Here is a 6,544-nt window from a genome sequence, read left to right on the forward strand (position 1 = left end):
TAGCCGCACGGCCATGGCCAACGTGCCTGACCCATATACACACACACACACACACACACACACACACACATACACACGAGGAGGAGGCCAATCACATATATATACACATATACACACACACAAGGAGGAGGCCGATCACATATATATACACATATACACACACATACACAGAGGATGCCGGTGGGGGCGATAGATTGGAACCGCTGTAGCCGGTAGGAGAGTGAGGAGGAGAGCAGGACTGAGAGGAGAGCGGATGGGGGAGAGGGAGGCAAGCAAAACAAGGCCTGCCTGCTACTCTCTCCCTCTCCAACGCCTCACCCATCTCCTCAGGGCACCTAGAATGTTTCTGTTAGGTGGCCCTTCTGCTGCACGTGGCTGGGGTCTTCTCCCCAGCCATGAGAAGCAGCAGCAGCACTTTGCTGCATCCCTCTCCTCCTCACACACCTCATCCTCCTTCTCATACAAATCCTTCTCCAACGTCTCCCCCTCCCCACAGACCTTCTTCTCCCCCTCCCCACAGACCTTCTTCTCCACCTCCCCACAGACCTTCTTCTCCCCCTCCCCACAGACTTTCTTCTCCCCCTCCCCACAGACTTTCTTCTCCCCCTCCCCACAGACTTTCTTCTCCCCCTCCCCACAGACTTTCTTCTCCCCCTCCCCACAGACTTTCTTCTCCCCCTCCCCACAGACTTTCTTCTCCCCCTCCCCACAGACTTTCTTCTCCCCCTCCCCACAGACCTTCTTCTCCCCCTCCCCACAGACCACCTTCTTCTCCCCCTCCCCACGTACCACCTTCTTCTCCCCCTCCCCACGTACCACCTTCTTCTCCCCCTCCCCACGTACAACCTTCTTCTCCCACTCCCCACGTACAACCTTCTTCTCCCCCTCCCCACGTACCACCTTCTTCTCCCCCTCCCCACGTACCACCTTCTTCTCCCCCTCCCCACGTACCACCTTCTTCTCCCCCTCCCCACGTACCACCTTCTTCTCCACCTCCCCACGTACCACCTTCTTCTCCCCCTCCCCACGTACCACCTTCTTCTCCCCCTCCCCACGTACCACCTTCTTCTCCCCCTCCCCACGTACCACCTTCTTCTCCCCCTCCCCACGTACCACCTTCTTCTCCCCCTCCCCACGTACCACCTTCTTCTCCCCCTCCCCACGTACCACCTTCTTCTCCCCCTCCCCACGTACCACCTTCTTCTCCCCCTCCCCACGTACCACCTTCTTCTCCCCCTCCCCACGTACCACCTTCTTCTCCCCCTCCCCACGTACCACCTTCTTCTCCCCCTCCCCACGTACCACCTTCTCCCCCTCCCCACGTACCACCTTCTTCTCCCCCTCCTCACGTACCACCTTCTTCTCCCCCTCCCCACGTACCACCTTCTTCTCCCCCTCCCCACGTACCACCTTCTTCTCCCCCTCCCCACGTACCACCTTCTTCTCCCCCTCCCCTCGTACCACCGTCTTCTCCCCCTCCCCACGTACCACCTTCTTCTCCCCCTCCCCACGTACCACATTCTTCTCCCCCTCCCCACGTACCACATTCTTCTCCTCCTCCCCACGTACCACCTTCTTCTCCCCCTCCCCACGTACCACCTTCTTCTCCCCCTCCCCACGTACCACCTTCTTCTCCCCCTCCCCACGTACCACCTTCTTCTCCCCCTCCCCACGTACCACCTTCTTCTCCCCCTCCCCACGTACCACCTTCTTCTCCCCCTCCCCACGTACCACCTTCTTCTCCCCCTCCCCACGTACCACCTTCTTCTCCCCCTCCCCACGTACCACCTTCTTCTCCCCCTCCCCACGTACCACCTTCTTCTCCCCCTCCCCACGTACCACCTTCTTCTCCCCCTCCCCACGTACCACCTTCTTCTCCCCCTCCCCACGTACCACCTTCTTCTCCCCCTCCCCACGTACCACCTTCTTCTCCCCCTCCCCACGTACCACCTTCTTCTCCCCCTCCCCACGTACCACCTTCTTCTCCCCCTCCCCACGTACCACCTTCTTCTCCCCCTCCCCACGTACCTTTTTCTCCCCCTCCCCACAGACCTTCTTCTCCCCCTCCCCACAGACCTTCTTCTCCCCCTCCCCACGTACCACCTTCTTCTCCCCCTCCCCACGTACCTTTTTCTCCCCCTCCCCACAGACCTTCTTCTCCCCCTCCCCACAGACCACCTTCTCCCCCTCCCCACGTACCACCTTCTCCCCCTCCCCACGTACCACCTTCTTCTCCCCCTCCCCACGTACCACCGTCTTCTCCCCCTCCCCATGTACCACCTTCTTCTCCCCCTCCCCCCGTACCACCTTCTTCTCCCCCTCCCCCCGTACCACCTTCTTCCCCCCCTCCCCACGTACCACCTTCTTCCCCCCCTCCCCACGTACCACCTTCTTCCCCCCCTCCCCACGTACCACCTTCTTTTCCCCCTCCCCACGTACCTTTTTCTCCCATACCTTCTCCTCACGCATTTTTCCACCCACCTCACCACACTCCTTCCACTCCTCACACACATACACCACTTTCAACCAGTCATCGTCCTCCTCCTCCCCCTCCCTCTCCTCACTCACCTCCCTCGCCTCACTCACCTCCCTCGCCTCACTCACCTCCCTCGCCTCACTCACCTCCCTCGCCTCTCTCTCCTCAAACACCTCCCTCTCCTCAAACACCTCCCTCTCCTCAAACACCTCCCTCTCCTCACACACCTCCCCCTCAACCACCCATTCCTCACACATCCGCTGCTCCAACACCTCCTCTTCCATAGATGACTTGGCTCCTGGGGTACTGCGGCGGGATCCGGATGGTGAGGGAATGAACGCCTCCACCTCCGTGTACTCCACTTCCTGCAGGAGATACAAAGTGTTTGTAACCAGCGGCAGTGATACTCTGTATCGCAAGAGCTCCTGTGCCACTTGGGGCAGGAAACGCATCGCCGAGTCATATAACACGCACAGCAAAGCCATTGCTTGCCTCTCTGGCACTGAAGGGGTTAAATCACAGAACCATTTATATCATTTGAAAAACAATTGATAAACTGTGTGCATTGTACGTCATTGTATTGTCCGTTATTAGCGGATCCCTCGTTTTTCTGTCCTGTTCCCGCTGAAGAGTTTGGAAAATGATGCTGCAGATGGACATTAGCTGATGTGTCCCTATGATAATCCTCTCTCCCTGTCACACACAGTTACACTCGGCTATAAGATGAGAAAGCTCTGCACCTCTTCCTCTGACTCCTTACATCTACAGCTTGGGGGTCCTCATCTTCTCTCCCCTGAGGACCGGCTCCCCGTATTCCCCCATCCCCAGTACCCCCTAATACTCCCACCCCCAGGCCCAATACCCCCTAACACCCTCCTCCCCAGGCCCAATACCCCCTAACACCCTCCTCCCCAGGCCCAGTACTCCCAAATACCCCCCTCCCACGGCTCAACCATTAGTGTGTATGTTACTGTCTGATAGTTACTGTGTGTGTGTAACCATTAGTGTGTGTGTGTCGGAGTGAGTGCGTGCGTGATACTGTCTGATAGTTACTGTGTGTGCGTGTGTAATTAACCATTAGTGTGTGTGTATCGGAGTGAGTGTTACTGTCTGATCGTTACTGTGTGTGTATGTAATCATTAGTGTGTGTGTATCAGAGTGTGTGTTACTGTCTGATAGTCACTGTGTGTGTGTGTTTGTAAATCATAATGAGAAATGGATTTTGTCTTATATCACAGTGTGTGTCTGTGCTAAGCTGCCGTATTGTGGCTGTGTTTGTACAAGTGTCTCAATCTGTTAGTGCTATTTTAGTGTGATTGTGTGAGAATATGACTGATTGTGCATTTGTATTTTAGGAGCAGGAATCTGTGTGTGTGTGTGTGTGTGTGTGTGTGTGTGTGTGTGTGTGTGTGTGTGTGTGTGTGTGTGTGTGTGTGTATATAAAACCGAAACATTGTGCCAATAAAATATATATATATATATATATATATATATATATATATATACACACACACACACACACACACACACACACACACACACACACACACACACATACTTGTGTGTTTATGTATATATAGATATATAGATAAAAAGCAGGCACACCAGGGCATAGTAAAAACAAAAAAATTACAATTCTATTGAATAGAACTGATCAACGCTTTGGCTCTTTATAGGAGCCTCTCAACACACAGGGACCCCCAGGTAGTCCTATCTCATCCCTATTTAATTCTGTTACATGCCACATCAGACTTTGTTTTGATGCATTCTAAGGTTGTCCTTTTATCAGATCTTACCTTGGGTGTCTCCATCTTGTTGGGAAATATGTTGTCTGACAGTAAAAACTCAATCTGGATGGTGGGGAAGGGAGATCAGTGAGGTAGTGCTTAAATACTAATAAATATAATCTATTATACTAGTAAATATAATCTATTATTCTAATAAATATAATCTCTTATACTAATACATATAATCTATTATTCTAATAAATATAATCTATTATATTTATAAATATAATCTATTGAACAACAACACAAAAAAGATGGAAAAGTGATACTGTACTTCTAAAAAGCCACAGATTTGATATCAATTAAGTGGCAGAAAATAGTTTTTATGTTAGACCAAAAAATCTCAGAGGAGACCCAATGAATGGGCCATTGCCCTCCACAGGGAGGCTGCTGTAATCCTCTCCCAATGGGACAAAAAGTTGTGAATTTGTCCTGAAGATGAAAAATAAACCTCCTGGTTATAAATATGATCCAAATGAGCGGTGAAGTGTCTGAAATCTCTGCTACGTCTCAGAAGAAACCTTACCTGACAGATCCACAATGGTTATGGCAGAGAGTGGTGGCATAGAACTCTGGTACCAAGCAGTTTAGCTGTAACCATGGAAGTCAGGTAAACATGTATTTTTTAAAAATTAGAATGCAAATGTCTGTCCCATTCTGGGCTCAGCCTGAGCTCTGTCAGACGTTTCCAGCTTGTGATAATGGGAGATCTCCATATACTGGGATGTGATAAGAGACATGGGAGAGGGAGTGGCTCAGTGAGTAAAGATACTGACTGGCACTGAGAGTTTGAAGCAGAGGAGCCTGGTTCAATTTCCAGTGTCAGCTCCTTGTGACCTTAGGCAAGTCACATTATCTCCCTGTGCCTCAGGCACCAAAAACATAGATTGTAAGCTCCACGGGGCAGGGACTTGTGCCTGCAAAATGTCTCTGTAAAGCGCTACGTAAAACTAGCAGTGCTAGGAATTTCCCATTCACTGTCATATCCAGTTGATACGGAGACTCCAGGGAGGGATAACAACATACTGTATGATTCTTTCCAGACCATTACTCTTCACGGGGGGCTCTTGATACTGTATACTAGTGCCTATGTCTGGACATACTCTATTTTTGCTATCAGTATCATATTATTACCCCACCGTGTTGTCCCTGTTTGTCTTTAGCTGCACTTCCACATACAGTATGATATACTTATCAGATGGTTATTATTTCATACAGTTACTGCTACTGTTATGTATGATACTAAGATCATTTAATATCTGCAGCTCTTTGAGGACCATATACACATTAATAAATTGTGAATAGTTACTTGTACTGATTATGCGTTTCTCTGACTCCATTAAGAGGACTATCCATGTTTTTACATTTTGAGTGTTTAATAATTGGACGAATTAAAATTTTATTATTTTCATTTTAACCCTCTCCTACTGACCTAATATACCATGTAGCAGAACTATATAGGTTATTATGCCACACACTAAACTATATACTATATACTAGGCAAGGAGTGAAATAGAGACAGCATGGGGAGAGAGAGAGAACAGCATGGGGGACAGAGAGAAAGCTTGGGGGGAGAGACACACAGCATGGGGGGAGAGAGAACAGCATGGGGGACAGAGAGAAAGCTTGGGGGGAGAGACACACAGAGCATGGGGGATAGATATGTGTGTATGCTGCCTGTGTGTGTCCTGTGTGCAGGGCCTCTTGTCCTGGGTCCAATGAGTAATGGGAAAGGTGCCCGACACCTGTCAGCAAAACTAATCTGTCCTGATCCGCAGAGGTGGCCTGTTGGAAGGTGTCCGTTGAGATGCCTGTCCAGGCAGCATGCTGCAGACTAGTTGAAGGGAAGTTTCCGACAGGCACCTCCATGGCCACCTATCAGCAGTCAGCTCGGCAGGCCCCCTCCACAGGCCTCAAACAGGCCCCCTCAATCCTCCAGGTGGCGCTCTCACAATCTCACCTCTTCCAGTGTCCCTATCCCCCCCCTCTCTCACACTCCCCTCTCTCACACTCCCCTCTCTCACACTCCCCTCTCTCTCTCACTCCTCTCTCCCCATGCTATGGGGGGAAAGAGAATGGAGGGATATGGGGGGGAGAGAGGATGGAGGTATATGGGGGAGGGGGATGAGCAAATGGAGGGATGTACGTCCTGTGTGTGTCCTGAGTGTGTTCTCTGGGTGTCGTGTGTGTGTGTGTGTGTGTGTGTGTGTGTGTGTGTGTGTGTGTGTGTGTGTGTGTGTCTGTGTGTGTGTGTGTGTCTGTGTGTGTGTGTGTGTCTGTG

The 6,544-nt window shown here is 50.9% G+C and overlaps 1 long non-coding RNA gene across 1 annotated transcript; it reads right to left on the reverse strand.

The window, feature by feature from the left end:
* Positions 1 to 2,654: 2,654 nt before the first annotated feature.
* LOC142473349 (uncharacterized) lies at positions 2,655 to 6,052 on the reverse strand. Its single transcript, XR_012790050.1, has 3 exons — positions 4,790 to 6,052; positions 4,273 to 4,326; positions 2,655 to 2,841 (listed from the first exon to the last, which is right to left on the reverse strand). It is a non-coding gene; the product is annotated as an uncharacterized LOC142473349 (long non-coding RNA).
* Between the last annotated feature and the right edge of the window lie 492 nt (positions 6,053 to 6,544).

This window comes from Ascaphus truei (assembly GCF_040206685.1).
Source record: "Ascaphus truei isolate aAscTru1 chromosome 3 unlocalized genomic scaffold, aAscTru1.hap1 SUPER_3_unloc_7, whole genome shotgun sequence".
Classification (NCBI taxonomy): domain Eukaryota; kingdom Metazoa; phylum Chordata; class Amphibia; order Anura; family Ascaphidae; genus Ascaphus; species Ascaphus truei.